A 19,157-nucleotide genomic window follows, 5' to 3' on the forward strand; every position below is an offset into this window, starting at 1 on the left:
GTACTAATAAACCCATTTTTCAGGGCAGCAGTGGAGACACAGACGTAGAGAACAGACTTATGGACATGGGGGGTGGCCGGTATAAAGGAGAGGGTGGGACAAATGGAGAAAGTAGCATGGAAACATGTACACTAACATACATGTTCCCATACAAGTGGGAACTTGATGTATGACTCAGGAAACTCAAACCAGAGCTCTGTGGCAACCTAAAGGAATGGGATGGGGTGGGAGGTGAGAGGGACGCTCAAGTGGGAGGGTGTGTATGTATACCTATGGCTGACCCACGTTGATGGATAGCAGAAGCCAACACAGTATTGTAATTATCTTTCAGTTAAAAATAAACAAATTTTTAAACCTGTGGTGGATTCATTTTGATATTTGGCAAAACTAATACAATTATGTAAAGTTTAAAAATAAAATAAAATTAAAAAAAAAAAAACCTTAAAAAACAGAAAAGGTCTTAATGACCTGGATAGCCATGATGGTATGCTAGCACACCTAGAGCCAGACATTCTGGAATGTGAAGTCAAGTGGGCCTTAGGAAATATTACTATGAATACAGCTAGTGGAGGTGATGGAATCTCATGATACCACTCTAATGGCAGAAGGTGAAGACGAACAAAAGAGCCTCTTGAGGGAGGTGAAAGAGGAGAGTGAAAAAGCAGGCTTAAAACTCAACTTTCAAAAAGACTAAGATGATGGCATCTGGACCATCACCTCAAGGCAAATAGATGAGAAAGAGTGGAAACAGTGACAGATTTTATTTTCTTGGGCTAGAAAATCACTGCAGACAGTGATTGCAGCCATGAAAATAAAACGTTTGCTCCTTGTAAGGAAAACTGTGACAAACCTAGACAGCATATTAAAGCAGAGACATCACTTTGCCAACAAAGGTCCATAAAGCCAAAGTTATGGTTTTTCCAGTAGTCATGTATGGATGTGAGAGTTGGACCATAAAAAAGGCTGAGCGCAAAGAATTGATGCCTTTGAACTGTGATGTTGAAGAAGATTCTCGAGAGTGCCTTGGATAGCAAGGAAATGAAACCAGTCAATCCTAAAGGAAATCAGTCCTGAATATTCATTGGAAGGATTGATGCTGAAGCTGAAGTTCTAATACTTTGGCCATCTGATGCAATGAGCTGACTCACTGGAAAAGACTCTGATGCTGGGAAAGATTGAGAGCATGAGAAGGAGGCAAAAGATGGTGAGATTGTTAGATAGCATCACCGACTCAATGGACATGGGTTTAAGCAAACTCAGGGAGATAGTGAAGGACAGGGAAGCCTGAAGTACTGCAGTCCATGGAGTCGCAAAGAGTCAGACATGAGAGTGACTAAACAACAACAAATCCAAAATATACAATAATTCTTAACACTCAACATTAAGTAAACAAACAACCTGATGAAAAAAATGGTCCAAAGATCCTAACAGATGTATAGCTGTTATACATCTATTATATATAACTATTATACATAACTGACACCATCTTGGGCCCTTACAGTTTCTCCTGTCTTTCCACTAATTCTAACCAGGACTGTTCTGTGTAGTAAATGGCTTCTCTGTCATCATGGACTTTATAGTTAATAGATATTGTTTAATAATCATTAGGACCAAGCATCCAGTATCGTGCACTGGGACGACCCAGAGGGATGGAATGGGGAGGGAGAAGGGAGGAGGGAGGAGGGTTCAGGATGGGGAACACATGTATACCTGTGGCGGATTCATTTTGATATTTGGCAAAACTAATACAATTATGTAAAGTTTAAAAATAAAATAAAATTGAAGAACAAAAAAAAAAATAATAATAATCATTAGGACCAAGAGGACTCTATGCTCTGTTAGTCTCTAAACAATAATGAAAACCTTCACAACATATTCCCAGCACCCATAAGACTAATTACCCATTCATAAATCTTGGTTAGGAATGCACGTTCTGTTTCCAAGCACCCACCCCCACCCTAGGTTAAATATACAATTGTCCCAATTGCCCTTTGGTGGAGACAGAGTTCAGCTGCAAATGCTTCTAGATCATTGTTCGCTGGATGACAGTCCCACCCTGTGATAACTTATCTTACAATAAACTGATTCACTGCTTATGTAGAGCTGTTTGCCTCACTTTTCAGTCTCAAGATGCCTTCTCAGTTCAGTGGGCACTTTTCTTTCCCTCTGTCCTCCAACAAGAAAGACTCCACCCAAGAAGATATACTGACAGCAAATAAGCATAGGAAAAGATGCTCTGTATCATATGTCTTCAGGGAAATAAAACAACAATGAGACACCTGTTAGAATGGCCAGAATCCAGAACACTTACAACACCAAGTGCTAGCAAGGATGTGAAGCGCCGAGGACGCTCATTCATTACTGGTGGGAATGCAAAAATGGTACAGCCACTTTGGAAGACAGTTTTCTGACTTCTTACAAAACTGAATGTACAGCCCATCAATCACATATATTGGTGTCTATCCAAAGCTGTTGAAAACTTATTTTCACACAAAAACCTGCACGTGATGTAAATATCAGTTTTATTCATAACTGCCAAAACTTGAAAGCAACCATGTCCTTCACAGGTGAATGGACAAACTGTGGTATATTCAGACAACAGAATATTATTTAACACCATAAAAAAAAAATGAGCTGTCAAACCATGAAAAGACACGGAGGAAACTTAAGTGCATATTACTAGGTGAAAGAAGTCAGTCTGTAAATGCTACATACTGTGTAATTCTAACTATATGACATTCTGGAACAGGTAAAACAATGGAGACAGTTAAAAAGATCAGATGTTGCTGGGGGAGGTTTTAAAATGTGATTTTTCTATAGCAATAAAATAAATCTGTAATTTTAAAACTTTTTCACAAAAGAAAACTTCAGGTACAAATGCCTTCAATCATAAATTCTACCAAGTATTTAAAGAAGATACATTAATCTTACACTAACTCTTCCAGAAAAGTATGAGATGGAAACACTTTCTAATTAATTTTATATGGTTAGCATATTACTGATATTAAAACTTAAGGATATAATGAGAGAAGTAAATTATAGCCCATTCTCACTTATTAACATAGATGCAACAAACCCTGCTGCTGCTGCTAAGTCGTGTCAGTCGTGTCCGACACTGTGTGACCCCCATAGACGGCAGCCCACCAGGCTCCCCCGTCCCTGGGATTCTCCAGGCAAGAAACCCTAAACAGGATATTAATAAACCAAAAATAATTCTTGATATAGTAAAGATATATAGATTATGACCAATTTGGTTTTGTTCAAAGAATGTAAAGGTAGTGTAACACTAGAAAATCAATATTTTGCCATATTAACAAGAAAAAATCAAATCATCTAAAAAATGTAGGAAAAAAGTACCTATACCTCAACATCATTTATAGTTTTTTAATCTTAGGAAAATAGGAATAGATTAGATAGTGCTCGCTTCGGCAGCACATATACTAAAATTGGAATGATACAGAGAAGATTAGCATGGCCCCTGCGCAAGGATGACACGCAAATTCGTGAAGCATTCCATATTTTTAAAGAATACATTTGAATCAGTTCTAATGAGGTGGATGAAACTGGAGCCTATTATACAGAGTGAAGTAAGCCAGAAAGAAAAACACCAATACAGTATACTAACACATATATATGGAATTTAGAAAGATGGTAACAGTAACCCTGTGTACGACACAACAAAAGAGACACTGATGTATAGATCAGTCTTATGGACTCTGTGGGAGAGGGAGAGGGTGGGGAGATTTGGGAGAATGGCATTGAAACCTATATAATATCATGTATGAAACGAGTCGCCAGTCCAGGTTCGATGCACGATACTGGATGCTTGGGGCTGGTGCATTGGGATGACCCAGAGGGAGGGTATGGGGTGGGAGGAGGGAGGAGGGTTCAGGATGGGGAACACAGGTATACCTGTGGTGGATTCATTTAAATATCTGGCAAAACCAATACAATATTGTAAAGTTTAAAAATAAAATAAAATTAAATTAAAAAAAAAAGAATAGATTAGATAACAAATATCTATGAAATATCTATGGTAAACATCACATCTAATGATGAAGGAATGAGAATGCTCCCTCTGAGATTAAAACAAGAAAAGAATACCCACTACTACCACTACTTCTTTTAACACTACGCTGTACTAGAAAACCCAGCCAGTTCAGTAAGGCAATAAATAGAAACAAAAACATAAAGATTAGCAAAATAGAAATGTAATTTTGAACATTCTTAGATATGACTGCATACATAAAAATCTGAAAAATTATTAGGATTAGCAAAGTTGCTAGAAATAGGCCAATATTGTTGTTGTTCAGTCGCTAAGTTGTGTCCGACTCTTTGTGACCCCGTGGACTGCAGCATGTCAGGCTTCCCTGTCCTTCACTATATCCAGGAGATGCTCAAATTCGTGTCCATTGAGTCAGTGATGCTATCTAACCACCTCATCCTCTGCCTCCCTCTTCTCCTTTTGCCTTCAATCTTTCCCAGCCTCAGGGTCTTTTCCAAGGAGTTGGTCAATATATAGAAATACTAATCATATTTCTATATCAGCAAAGAACTATAAGATAAAAATTTTTTAAACTACATTTTATAGTTGAATAAAAAATTTCAAATACCTAGCAACAAATCTGACAAAGATTGTGCAAAACCCACATACTGGAAATAATAAAACATTGAGTGAAATTTTTAAATTTTTTATTTTATTTAAAAATTTTAAATAATTTTATTTATTTATTTTTTGCAGTGCTGGGTCTTCATGACTGCGAGGGCTTTTCTATAGCTGTGGCAAGTGGGGGCTACTCTCTAGTTGCGATGTGCAGGCTTCTCATTGCAGTTGCAGAACACAGGCTCTAGGGCGCAAGGGCTTCAGTAGTTGTAGCAATGGGCTCAGCACTTGTGGCCCCCAGGCTTTGTCAGTTGTGACCCACAGGCTTTGTAACTCCTTGGCATGTGGGATCTTCCCAGATCAGGGACTGAACCCATGTCTCCTGCATTGGCAGGCAGATTCTTCACCACTGAACCACCAGGGAAGCCTGAGTGAAATTTTTTAAACTCAAAAAAATGGAGGGATGTGTAAATGTTCATAGATTAAAAGACCTAGTTTCAGGAAGATATGATTACTCCCATATTAATTTTCAGTCAATGGACTCCAAATCCCAAAAGAAGGTACATGTGTCAGTCAGTAATTTCACAGGTGGAATCTAAGTTTAAATGTGGAAGTGCAAGGGTCTGGGAATAGCTAACACGTGGCTGAAGAAACAAACACGGTGAATAGACTTGCTCTACTGGATATCATGACTTAATATAAGCTACAGTGATTAAGACAGGGTGGAACTGATACAAAGGATAGACGAATAGACTAATGAAATAAAATAGAAAACCCAGAAAGAAGCTTCATTTATGACTACAGAGAAGTGGAGAAAGGATGTTCTTTAAAGTAAATGCTGTTGAAGCAAATAGGTATGTGTGGGAGGAGTAACGACTCCTCTCCCATATCAGACACAAAAAGGTCAATCTTAGACAAAGCGATAACATAAAAGGTTAACATAAAAGAACACCTGCATTTCACTGGGGTAAGGAATGATTTCAAAAGCAGAAAACAAGAAAGATTAACCATTAATAAGTTAAACAGCATTAAATGTAAGATCCGTTCATCAGAAGAAGTCAAAGCGGGGAAATACTTGAAATACATATAACAAAAGACTCATATTTAGAATATGTAAAGAACTCATACAAATGATAAAAGAAAATCCAGTAAAAACATGGGTAAGAGACTTGAACACACACATAATAAAATAAGAAATATGATTTTCCAGTAAACGTGAAAAAAATTCCTTAACCTCAGTAGTCACCAGGGAAATGCAAATTAAAACCATACCTCCCCCGCAAACTAACTACAATTTAAAAGTCAAAAAATACCAAATACTGATGAGCATGTAGAGCAACAAAGGTTCACTGGACTCTGTAAAACTTTTCGGGTGTAACCAAAACATCATGGGCATAAAGGAGTCAACCAACACTTATTGAAACCTAACTGTGTCAAGTTCTGTGCTGGGGGTAAGACATATAATACAAGACAGTTCCTTCCACCAAAAATCTAACCTTCAGGAATCCCTCACCTCTCAGTGCAAGTAGATGTGGGCTTTGGCTAAATGTTAAAGTATTTTTACAGGTTTATCCACCCAACTATATTTATAAACTTCTGTTTCTTTGGTGGTCTTAAACGATCCTAGGTAGATAGCCAATTTAACTCTGGATACATATCTTTTGAGGGTTCCAGAAGAAACTATACAGGAAGTAAACACAAAAATATTAAAAATACTAAAGGTTTTCAGCCTAATGCTGGGGTGAAACAGTGGGGAAGAGGCATTGAGCCATTTAACAACATGAAGTGTTATGCTGTGACTTTTATGATTATGGATTCAAACTCATGGTATTGCACAGGGAATGCTGCTCAATGTTCTGTAATAACCTAAATGGAAAAAGGACTTTTAAAAGAATAGATACTTATATAACTAGATCAGCCCTGGGATTTCTTTGGAAGGAATGATGCTAAAGCTGAAACTCCAGTACTTTGGCCACCTCATGCGAAGAGTGGACTCATTGGAAAAGACTCTGATGCTGGGAGGGATTGGGGGCAGGAGGAGAAGGGGACGACAGAGGATGAGATGGCTGGATGGCATCACTGACTCAATGGATGTGAGTCTCAGTGAACTCCGGGAGTTGGTGATGGACAGGGAGGCCTGGCGTGCTGGATTCATGGGGTCACAAAGAGTCAGACACGACTGAGCGACTGATCTGATCTGATCTGATTTGATAACTAGATCACTTTGCTCTATACCTTAAACTAAAACAACATTATTAATCAACTATGCTTCCATATAAAATAAAAAATTTTTGAAAACCTTATAACTCTAGCAGCAACTTGAAAACTTTAATAGAGAGCTCTGGCATCAACATCAGGAAAAAGAAAGATAACAAACAAAAAGAAAGTAATTGTCAAGCTTTGAGTTGAGTTTCACACACGGTGACAACACATTCATCAATCCTATCCAAACACTTCCAAATTAGAGACGACCTTGGAGCAATCTCAACTTCTGCCTGTTTAAACATTCTCTACAACAACGTAATTGATCACAAGGATGGAGTCACAGGAATCATAGGCAAAGTCACAGATCAAGTTGCTAAACTCAGAGAATCGTAAATGTCCCAGGGGCATTCTATATTAACTGACTCATTACTTGCAAGTTATTCATTACTTGCAAGAGTATTAGCTCTGATTTTTATAACATTGAGAATTTATAAATGTTAGAATATAGGCACACAGGCTTAAAACAGATTCAGGATTGAACATACTGTATTACCTACTTGCTTACGTCTCTACTGTACTGAGTGTGTTTATGTGGGTACTATCTAAAAGAACATGACAGTTCTTAGATATCTACTTCACAGGGAGGTTCTGCTACTTTAGGGAATTGTTGACTGGGCTTTGGGGTTGAATTCTTTTTAAGGAAAGAAAAATTAACCCTGGGATATATCTGTATTTTATTTGGGGGTGGGTAGTTTGTTGGTGGTAGTATTTCTTAATTTTTAGCTTGGGGAAGTAGATGTTTTTATAAATATGTTTATTTTTTTTAATTTTTTATCTTCCCCATAGTAGAAGTGATAGCCAAAGGGGTCAGAATAAGAGAAAAGGGAAAAAATAGAACTGTTGAAGAGGGCTGCCTAGCCCCAGTCCTGTCCATCAGGAAGCACATTCAGCAGGGCACCAAGACAAAATCACTTAAACTTTCTCCTTTGTTTGTAAAGTTACTTAGGTGTTCTTTGCTTGTACAAGTAGCTTTCTGCTGCATTTGGTGTGGAGGCAGTCCGGGACTGGCTCCCCAAGCCTGTCCCTGCTCTTCTCACAACCCTTGAGCAGGGCTGAACTCAATAATTTTGAGCAAATGTCACCTTCCCCTGTGAGTGACGTCTAAAATCTTTTTTAAAAAAAACTATTATTTGCAGATCAAAGGTGAAAGAATGAGGAGGCATTTTTGCCAAACATGTCAAATGCAGATTGAGGTGTTTGTGTATGTGTATCCCTTGATTTCCTCAGAAATGAGATATCTTTTAATGCTCAGTCCAAAATTAAGAGAGAGGAGGGATGTTGCAAAAAGCAGGTATAGTGGAAGGTAAAATCACTGTCTCACCCTTCACCCTGAACCCTACAATCTGAACCCTTCCAACATCCTCAGCCATGAAATTAAAAGACGCTTACTCCTTGGAAGGAAAGTTATGACCAACCTAGACAGCATGTTAAAAATCAGAGACATTACTTTGCCAACAAAGGTCCTTCTAGTCAAGGCTATGGTTTTTCCAGTGGTCATGTATGGATGTGAGAGTTGGACTATGAAGAAAGCTGAGCGCCGAAGAATTGATGCTTTTGAACTGTGGTGTTGGAGAAGGCTCTTGAGAGTCCCTTGGACTGCAAGGAGATCCAACCAGTCCATCCTAAAGGAAATCAATCCTGAATATTCACTGGAAGGACTGATGTTGAAGCTGAAACTTCAATATTTTGGCCACCTGATGGGAAGAATTGACTCATTGGAAAAGACCCTGATGCTGGGAAAGATTGCAGGCAGGAGGAGAAGGGGACGACAGAGGATGAGATGGTTGGATGGCATCACTGACTCAATGGACATGAGTTTGAGTAAACTCCGGGAGTTGGTGATGGACAGGGAGGCCTGGCATGCTGCAGTCCATGGGGTCATAAAGAGTTGGATACAATTGAGCGACTGAACTGAAGTGAACATCCTCAGGCTTTTACGAGGATATAATCAATAAGGTAACAATTTCAGATTTAAGATATCTGCTTTAGAGAGTTGGCTATAATTCAGGGTAGTCTTTATACATAAGTAAGACACTTCAGAGAGAGACACATTGTCCATAGAGCAAACAGGATTTCTATCCTATAATTAGTCCATGAAGCTACAAGGGGTGTGTGTGTGTTAGTCACTCAGTCATGTCCAACTCTTGCGACCTCATGGGCTATAGCCTGCCAGCTTCCTCTGTCTATGGGATTTCCCAGGCAAGAATACTGGAGTGGGTTGTTATTCCCTTCTCCCAAGGATCTTCCCGAACCAGGGATGGAACCCAGGTCTCCTGCATTCCAAGCAGTCTCCTGTGTTGCAGGCATATTCTTTACCAACTGAGCCACCAAGGAAGACCCCCACACTGGGAGCAATGTTATGTTTTTTCGGCTGTGTGGGTTCTCTGATGCACTGCAATTTAGGAGCTATGACTAAACCTCTGACCACACTCTGGGCACTCATGGGCACTCATGGGGCCTCACTCCTGACACACTAGTGTGCGTCAGCTGATGCCAGAGGAAGCTGGAACTGTAACGCCAGTGATTCCATTGGTGTCTAATAAAATTTGAATTGTTACTGAAATATTTCCCACAGTCTGGGCAATAATATTTCTCTACTGGGTGGATCAACTGATGCTTCATAATGTGTGAGCCCTGAGTAAAATTCCTTCCACACTTAAAACATACATACACAGCTCCACACAGGACCATTCATGACTTGCAAATGGCCTTATGTTGTCCTCTTCAGGGGTAGTTATTCTCTGTTGATGTTCCAGAGATGGTATTTCATATTCAGTTTCAAAGTCTTCTCTCTGATAATCCTATGCTGAAGGCAAGAATGCACCATCAATCAACTCTTTTTTCAAAAACATAGTGGAATTTTTTCTGATGATAAAAATAACATATAACAGACCCCATGGATTGTATAGTCCATGAATTCTCCAGGCCAGAATGAATTCTCCAGGCCAGAATACTAGAATGGGTAGCCTTTCCCTTCTCCAAGGGATCCTCCCAATCCAGGGATCAAACTCAAGTCTCCTGCATTGCAGACAGATTCTTTACTGGCTGATCCACAAGGGAAGCCCCAAAATAACATTTGCTTATTATTGAAAAAATGCAGACAGTACCAATATAGATTCCTTCTATATATGCTATTTGATAATCTACTCCCCCCCCCAATGTATAGTGGGCATCTTTCCATGCCTAAAATGTAGCTTTACATCATTTTTCACTTGTATACTGGTATTCTATTATACAGATTAAAATGAAGTGGTTATGAGCATCTCCTTTGGAATCAGATTGTCAAGAATTCAAATCCCAACTTTACCATCCATTGGCAGTAGGACCTTGGACAAATTATTGAATATCTCTCAGTCCTATTTCCTTTACGTGTGAAAGGGATATTATAACATCCAACACAAATGTGAAAATTAAATGAAATAATGCCCAAAAAGAAATTTCAGAATACCTAATGCATAATAATGGGTCTTCCTGTTGGCTCAGATGGTAAAGAATATGGCTGCAATGTGGGAGACCCGGGTTTGATCCCTGGGTAGAGTAAATCCCCTGGAGAAGGGAATGGCTACTCACTCCAATACTATTTCCTGGAGAATTCCATGGACAGAGGAACCTGGTGAGCTACAGTCCATGGGGTTGCAACGAGTTGGACATGATTGAGCGACTAACACACACAACACAATGCCTAAAAAGAAATTTCAGAATACCTAATGCATAATAATAGCTTAATAGATGATAGGAACTATCTTTGGAAGGATTATATTTTATTTTAAATAATGACCTATCAATGGACACAGATTATTTCTAATTTTTCTTTAAGAAACAATGATACAGTACATTCCTCTTCATATAGAAATTTTTTCCCATTTGTGTAATTTGGTTTTTAAAGGTTAATCTATGAAATGAAACTCCTGGGTCAAAAGATATCAACAACATAATGTTTCTAACCTCTAACCTCTACCAAAGGTTTCACAGCATTAAAACTGAGAGAACTATAACACATAGATAGTACACAGACAAGGCTGAAGCACAGGAGCCATGCAATGGAGAAATCAGGAAAAGAGGTAGTCTGTCTTGTAGGAATGGTTGAATAGCATCATTGACTCAGTGGACATGAACTTGGGCAAACTCCAGGAGATAGTGAGGGACAGGGAGGCCTGGCATGCTGCAGTCCGTGGGGTTGGAAAGAGTCAGACATGACTTAGCAACTGAACAACATCATTTTGTAGAAACTTTATTGTACAGGAGAGACAGAGGGAAGAAAGTATAGTAGAACAAGCTCAGAAGTCAGACAGTCTAGATTCAAACCCTTATCTGTCTATATCAGCTGTGTAATCTTGGACAAATAACATTTTCCAAATCTAAAATATTTTAAGATGATAATAATATAAATTTGTTAACTGAGGAATCAACTAGTATATCTGAAGGGTTTTTAAAATTTTTGTTTTTGGCTGTGTTGGGTCTTCATTGCTGTACACTGACCTTAGTTTTGGTGAGTGAATAGGTCTACTCTCCCTTGTGGCACGTGGATGATAGCATGCAAAAACAGAGAGCTGTAGACCAATTTCATTTATGAATATAGAGAAGAAATTCCTAAACAAAGTATGAGCAAAAATTGAAAGCCAGTAGAGTCCTAAAAGAATAATGTCATACCCAAGAAGTAGTTGAGTAATGTGGCAAATTTGAAAACTTTCACTGTCTCATTTTCCTTTTCTGTAAAACAAGATGGTAATAATACAGTAGGAGTTAACTCATAGGGATGCAGTATTGAGTTGAACATAAAGAACTAAGAACACTGACTGCTATATACCAAATGCATAACAAATGCTAATTATTAATATTATCATCATCACCACTTATTACCACCACTGGAACACAAGGATGGTCTGAATTTAGGTAAAGAGAAAAACCCTAACCTTAATCTCTCTCAAAAGTCCTTTCACAAAACTCAACTTTCGTTTCTTTTAAAAATACTAAACCACATTGGGAATTTCCTGGAGGTTCAGTGGTTAAGACTCTGTGCTTCCACCACAGGGGGCGCAGGTTTGATCCTTGGTTGGGGAACTAAGATCCTGCAAGCCATGTGGCCAAAAAACTAAAACTAAACATAAAAATACTAAGCAGTCTAGAAATATAAGTAAGCCCAATACATACCCCTAAAACTACAGAAAAACATCATCCTTGAAGATACAGGCATACTTCAGAGACATTGAAAATTTGGTTTCAGATCACAACAATAAAACAATTCTCACAGTAAAGTGATTATCACTATAAAGCAAGTCTACCTGAATTTTTGGTTTCCTAATGCATATGAAAGCTGTTTACACTATACTGTGGCCTATTAAGTTTGCAATGTCACATTATGTCTAAAAAAAAATTTTTTTTTTTAGGTTTTTAAATTAAACCTAATTTAAAAATAATGCTGTTGGGGGAATTCCCTGGTCATCCAATGGTTAGGATTCTGTGCTTTTACTGCCAAGGTTGAACTGCCAGGATTGAACTGCCAGGGTTCAATCCCGGGTGGAGAACTAATACCCCACAAGCCACATGGTACACAGCCAAATAATTCTAGTAAATACTGTTGTGGAACTGGCATCAACAGACTTGCTCAACACAGAGTTGCCACAAATCTTCAGTCTGTAAAAAAAAAAGCAACATCTGTGAATCACAATCAAGCAAAGCACAATAAAACAAGGTATGCCTGTATCTACTATCACTGCTGCTATTCTGCATTTTTCTGGATCTCTTAGCCAATGCAATAAGTCAGGAATAAGAAACAAAAGGTATAAATATTAGAAAATAAGAGGCAAAACTGGGTTTTATTTGCAGATAATCTAAATAGTCAAAAAATCTGAGACAGGACAATGAATTGAGAAAACTATTGGAATTTTTTTTTTTTAATTTAGGACAAGCATGGAAGCTGAGTGCTTAGTGCAATGACCCAATACAAAAGAAAGTAAAGGTGCTAGTCGCTCGGTCATGTCCGACTCTTTGCGACCCCACAGACTACAGTACACCAGCTTCCTCTTCCTCTACACCGGAGTGGGTAGCCACTCCCTGTTTCGGGGGATCTTCCCGACCCAGGGACCGAATCCAGGTCTCCAGCATTGCAGCCATACTCTTTCCCCTCTGAACCACCAGGGAAGCCCAACTCAATACAAAAACAACATACAAAATCTGAGCCTCAGAACCCACACCAACAAAACAGAGATTATGATATTGTAATCATAAAATAAATGTAAATACAGTATTTAGCAAAATGCTTGCCATATGGTACACCCTTCATAAATAAATCATTATGAGAATTCAGTCATTTATTTGAAAGCTTGCTTTGGAAATAACATACTTATATACCTAGTATACAATAAAGTTGTTCAGATTTGATTAACAGAGGATACTACCTTTTCATAAATTTGTTTCTTTAAATAACTGGGATATTTACAGCAATAAGCAATCGATGTTTTACGTAGTTCAGATCCCACGCTGAAAGCATTTTGCTGCCATCTGGTGACTGTATCTTTTTAAAAGTGCAGTCAAGTTTGCAAAGCTCTTCACAATACAAACTGCAAACATAACTCTGAATTATAGTAAATCTAGTGGCACATTTTTGTCCAGAGACAAACTGACCTTACAATGTTAGGGGATTCAATTACTAATCAAAGACAGAAATTTGAGAATCAAACGTACCAAACAACTTCAGAAAATACTTAAAGGAAAGCTCAACTCTCTTTGTTACTGCTCACAGGCCACATTCTAAGGAGACATGGCCAAGAGTTCATCCAGCAAAAGACATGATTATTCTGGGATGGAGAGGATGATGTTGAGGCATAAGGGAAGTCTGGTTGATGCGGGCTTTGTGATATAAATGCAAAAAGCATGGGCTCTGGAGTTAAGACCTATCACTTACCAACCATGTGACCCAAAGCAAGTTTCTGATCCTCAGTTCATTTTCTCACCTGTAAAATGTGAAGAGTACCAACTTGGCAAGGTTACTAGGGAAAAATGAAAAGTTCAATCTGTTCTGCTCCAAAAGTTCCGTCTGTTGTGCTCCAAATTAGCTTCAAAGCTAGTTTCTCAAACACAAACTAGTTCTTTTGTGACTAGCTTATGGAGAAATAATGCCATTATTATTCAAAAGTTGTACTGGTTCATACATAGTTTTCCAGAATGTTAATGCTTTGCACCACCAACTAACAACATCTGAATTTAAATAAACTAACATGACTGAATGCAGCAAACTAAGGGATAAATGTGTATGATCCATCTTGTAAATGATAGCTATTTTTTCCACATTCTTTCTCTTGGCCACAGCTTTGTCATGGATACAAATGATGTGAAGTTTTCCCAATATTTGTGTATCTTGCCCTTATCTCCATAATCCAGCACCTACATCCCTTTTTTATATCCCATTCATCAAGTTACCTCAGCTTTGTAGGCTAAAGTCCTAAATTTGTCGAGGTATTTATTTATTCATTAGGAGTTCAGCATATCTTTTTAGCAATATTACTATATTTATTAGGATCGTCTTTGCATTGCTTTTTCACAATATTAATTCTTCAACCCAAGAGCATGGGATATCTTTCCATTTCTTTGTATCACCTTCAGATTCCTTCCTCAGTGTTTTATAGTTTTCTGAGTATAGGTCTTTCATCTCCTTGGTTAAGGTTAATCCTAGGTATTTTAATTCCTTTTGATGCAATTTTAAACAGGATTTTTTTTTACTTTCACTTTTTAATATTCATTATTAGCATCTGGAAATGCAACGATTTCTGTACATTAACCTGTATCCTGCAACTCCACTGAATTCAGTTCTAATAGTTTTTGAGTGGAGGCTTTAGGGTTTTCTATACAAGTATCATGTCATCTGCAAATAGTGAGTGATAGTTTTACTTTTCCCCTTCCAAATTGGATCCTTTTTATTTCTTTTTCTTGTCCAATTGTTAAGTTTTTGATATTTGCAAATGCACATATAGTGACTTTATCACCACTGCCACTGGGCCAACACAGATTGTAAGCTTTCATCAACTTCAAGGAACATTCCACTTTCAAAGGAATCGAAAACATGAAAAAAATGTGCATTAAAAAAATCAATTAGAAAATCAGTAAAATAACATTTTTAACCCTTATGACAGCCCTATGACAGAGGTACCACTATTATCTTACTTTTGTAGGTGAACTAAAGCACAGAGAGGTTAAGTAATTGGCCCACGATCACAGAGTTAATCAGTGTTAGAGCTGATTAACAGAGTTCAAAGCCAGGAGTCTGGTTCCAGACCCTTTTAAGTGGCCCTTGACTTCAGGGCTCTATACCCAAAACCAATACAATATTGTAAAGTAATTAGCCTCCAATTAAAATAAATAAATCTATTAAAAAAAAAACTGAAGACTGTTGAAAAAAAATACAAATAAATAAATAAAATACCCAAGCCGCAAACATTTATACTATTCACCCAAGGCAAACTACATAATGCAGGTCATCATCAGAAAACCTCAAGGCCTCCAGCTAGGTTTTAAGGAATTTGAATACCTGTATAAAAGGCCACTAATTTACCATATCTTAAAAATCAGAAATGTTAGTTCATTCTTCTGGCTGTTTGCTCTTAAAACCCTCATCTGGGTACATTTTCCTTCGGAGCATCAACTCTCTTGAGACCCAGTGCTCTCCACTGTTCAAGCCTGGAGAGAAGTGCAGCCTTTAGAAAACGGGATACCTTTGAATCAGTTCTAATGAGGTGGATGAAACTGGAGCCTATTATACAGAGTGAAGTAAGCCAGAAAGAAAAACACCAATACAGTATACTAATGCATATATACGGAATTTAGAAAGATGGTAACAATAACCCTGTGTACGAGACAGCAAAAGAGACACTGATGTATAGAACAGTCTTATGGACTCTGTGGGAGAGGGAGAGGGTGGGAAGATTTGGGAGAATGGCATTGAAACATATAAAATATCATGTATGAAACGAGTTGCCAGTCCAGGTTCGATGCACGATACTGGATGCTTGGGGCTGGTGCACTGGGACGACCCAGAGGGATGGAATGGGGAGGGAGGAGGGAGGAGGGTTCAGGATGGGGAACACATGTATACCTGTGGCGGATTCATTTTGATATTTGGCAAAACTAATACAATTATGTAAAGTTTAAAAATAAAATAAAATTAAAAAAAGAAAACGGGATACCCGCATATGGGGAAAGACAATGGATATAACTCTCCCAGTGAGCTGTTTCTAGACCCAGGGGTCAGGGACAAGCTGAGACAATTGATCATGCCAAGCAATTTAAATCACCACTAATTAGTCTTAAATGAAATACTCCACCTTAGACAATTTGAACTTTTTTCCCTTTGAAAACCTTCAGTTAATATCTATCTTCCCCTAGAAAACTGTAAGCTCCTGAGAGCAAGAGCCAGGTTGCTTTTCTCACCGTTAACATCCACAGCACTTGGAATGGTGGGTGGTGCAAAGCTTTAAAACTAAATAAAAACTGAAATTATCTTTAAAGACACTTACTCAGGCAAATTTACTTTGTAAATCAAGAACATAAGGAAATGGAAATTTTTATGTAAAAATTGCTAAAGGGACTTCTCTGGTGGACTTTGTGTTCCCAGTGTAGAGGGCACGCATTCCATCCCTGGTCAGGGAACTAAGATCCTGCATGTCACTCAGCACTGGAAAGAAAAAAAAAAAAAACGCTGCTAAGGTTCTGTGGAGATCCAACCAGTCCATCCTAAAGGAAATCAGTCCTGAATATTCACTGGAAGGACTGATGTTGAAGCTGAAACTCCAGTGCCATCTGATGCAAAGAACCAACTCATTGGAAAAGACCCTGATGCTGGGAAAGATTGCAGGCAGGAGGAGAAGGGGGCGACAGAGGATGAGATGGCTGGATGGCATGACCGATGCAATGGATATGAGTTTGAGTAAACTCCGGGAGTTGGTGATGGACAGGGAAGCCTGGCATGCTGCAGTCCACGGGGTCGCAAAAAGTCAGACATGACTGAGCAACTGAAATGAACTCAAGGTTCTATGGAGTTAAAAAAAAGAAAGACATTCTGCAGGAGCTTAAAAAGAACAACATAGATCCCTCCAAACTTGAGTCAACCTAATACACCAAAGGTTATCAGATTTACCTACCCCTCATAGCAACCCCCAAAATCTTCTGACATCACACTGCTTTTTGTTGTTCAGTCACTCAGTCATGTTCGACTCTTTGAGACCCCATAGACTGCAGCACACCAGGATTCCCTGTCCTTCACTATCTCCCGGAGTCTGCTCAAACTCATGTCCATTGAGTCGGTGATGCTATCCAATCATTTCATCCTCTGTTGTCCCTTCTCACACTGTTTACATATACTTTTTATTACTGTAACAGACACATCCACTCTCCCTCAACCAAGTTCCCTGGCTGCCTATGACTGAAACTATGAAGCCAGAGGTAGACTCAACATCCAGAGCTGACTGGCACAAGGAGCCAGAGTCACTCCAAAACACAGAGCAGGTACTTGATACTGATTAATCAAGAGTCAGCCCAGGGACTCACAGATAGGGTGCGGAGCCAATCATCTTTGCCCCAGCCAAGTTTTCCTAAATACAAATGAATAAAGCTCTAGGGTAGAAAATCATTTTGTATGTCATTCAAGTAGAAACTGTTTGCCTATGGTACAAGATGAGGACAACACAGCAATCATAAGATACACAAAACGGCTGTCTAAATTCATCACACATTTTAATCAGAGTATAATTGCTTTACAATGTTGTGTTAGTTTCTACTGTACGACAAAGTGAATCAGCTGTATGTATACATACATCCCCTCCTTCTTGAGCCTCCCTCCCACCACCACCACCCCATCCCACCCCTCTAGGTCATCACAGAGCAACATAAGTTCATCACACTTTAACTACAGAAGTATCCTGGGATCCCCAGGTCACTGAACTAGAAGCTATATAATTATTGTTCGCACTTCTATTTGAATATTTATGAGTTGAGTTAGTCTCAAGGCTTCACCACTTGACTGGAATAAACCTGATTAACCATCACCTGTGGGTCTTGAATGGCATCTCCCTGTCCTGGGAACTCTGGGACTCCCAGAGCCATGGCCCTTCCCCTCATACCTTCCCCTTGTATTTACTCTACTCTAATCCTGCTTTGGTCCCATGTTTTTACTCTCCTTTTCTGAGTTTGGAAGTCAGAGAAATTTATAATTCCTTCCAGCCCTGGATCTTGTAGACTAGTGAATCAGGATAAGTTCTTAAAGTTCACAGAAAATTTTTTACAAAATACACATACTTCCATCAAATCAAAACCTCCAAGATGAAATTGGAAAAACTCTCCAGGTATGTGATGGAAACCGTGATTCAGAATAGTTAAAATGGTGGCTACAGATTGTTAGTCTGCAGGCAAACTTTATCTGGGAAATACTAAAGGCAATTAAGGGTAAGTGGCAATGCAATGGGTGATTTCCTCAACACACACTCACCTGAAATGCTCCTCCATACCCACTGCATGTATTAAGCATTTCCTAGTGAGGATGGAACAATTGGATTTCATCTACCCCTCCAAAATCTTTATCTACTCATTTTTCTCTTCTGCCAAATCCATCTACCAAACAAGAAAAAAAAAAAAAAAACAAGTAGAATACACTAATGTTTAAATGCCAAGCATAAGTTGGCATAGTGTTTGGCTATCTATAAATGCATGTCCATGAATAGTGAAGTGTGCCATCCTCCCTTACTTCCTAGAAGACATGGGTTCAAAACATAGTTGTTTAACTGTTAAGCATTATTGTGTTATGACAGGAAGATGAAAAAGTAAGATGCCTACCCCTTTCCATAGCTGAAGTCCTGCCTGAGCTTCCCAGAGAGGCTGTGAGATAGTTGTGAAGTAAAACATAAACCCAGAGTGGGGGACCTTGAGCTAAATTCACCTCTTGCCTTGTTCTACATCAAAATATCCACAAGGAAGACTGAAGACCATTTGTGGCCTAGGTGTTTTCACCACAAGTTTCAGAAAATCTAACTTCAGAGCTCAAGCAAAATTTCTAATCTGCCTTTTGTTTAAAAAGCATAGCAAGATTGTGGTACCATGGAAAAGCAGAGAATAATCCTGGTACAGGTCAAAGTCCGTGAAAGGGACAGAATTACTTGTTCATCTTTGTATCCACAGAACTAAATTCAGTGACCTGACTCTTAATAAATGCTTAAAGGATGGATGGATGGCTACATGGATGGACAGATGGTTGAATACATGGCATCTGCCAGAATAAGAGACATGTATGGAACAGAAAACTGCA

The 19,157-nt window shown here is 38.7% G+C and overlaps 1 long non-coding RNA gene and 1 other non-coding gene across 2 annotated transcripts in view; one reads left to right on the plus strand and one right to left on the minus strand.

Moving 5' to 3' along the window:
- Positions 1–19,157, minus strand: part of LOC123334143 — a 42,880-nt gene that overhangs the window by 3,271 nt on the left and 20,452 nt on the right. Inside the window, exon 2 of the long non-coding RNA XR_006641227.1 lies at positions 9,540–9,674. This is a non-coding gene — a long non-coding RNA (uncharacterized LOC123334143). The remainder of the gene's footprint in view (positions 1–9,539; positions 9,675–19,157) is intronic.
- LOC112585911 lies at positions 3,417–3,523 on the plus strand. The gene has a single exon (XR_003110478.3). It is a non-coding gene; the product is annotated as a U6 spliceosomal RNA (small nuclear RNA).

This window comes from Bubalus bubalis, chromosome 6 (assembly GCF_019923935.1).
Source record: "Bubalus bubalis isolate 160015118507 breed Murrah chromosome 6, NDDB_SH_1, whole genome shotgun sequence".
Classification (NCBI taxonomy): domain Eukaryota; kingdom Metazoa; phylum Chordata; class Mammalia; order Artiodactyla; family Bovidae; genus Bubalus; species Bubalus bubalis.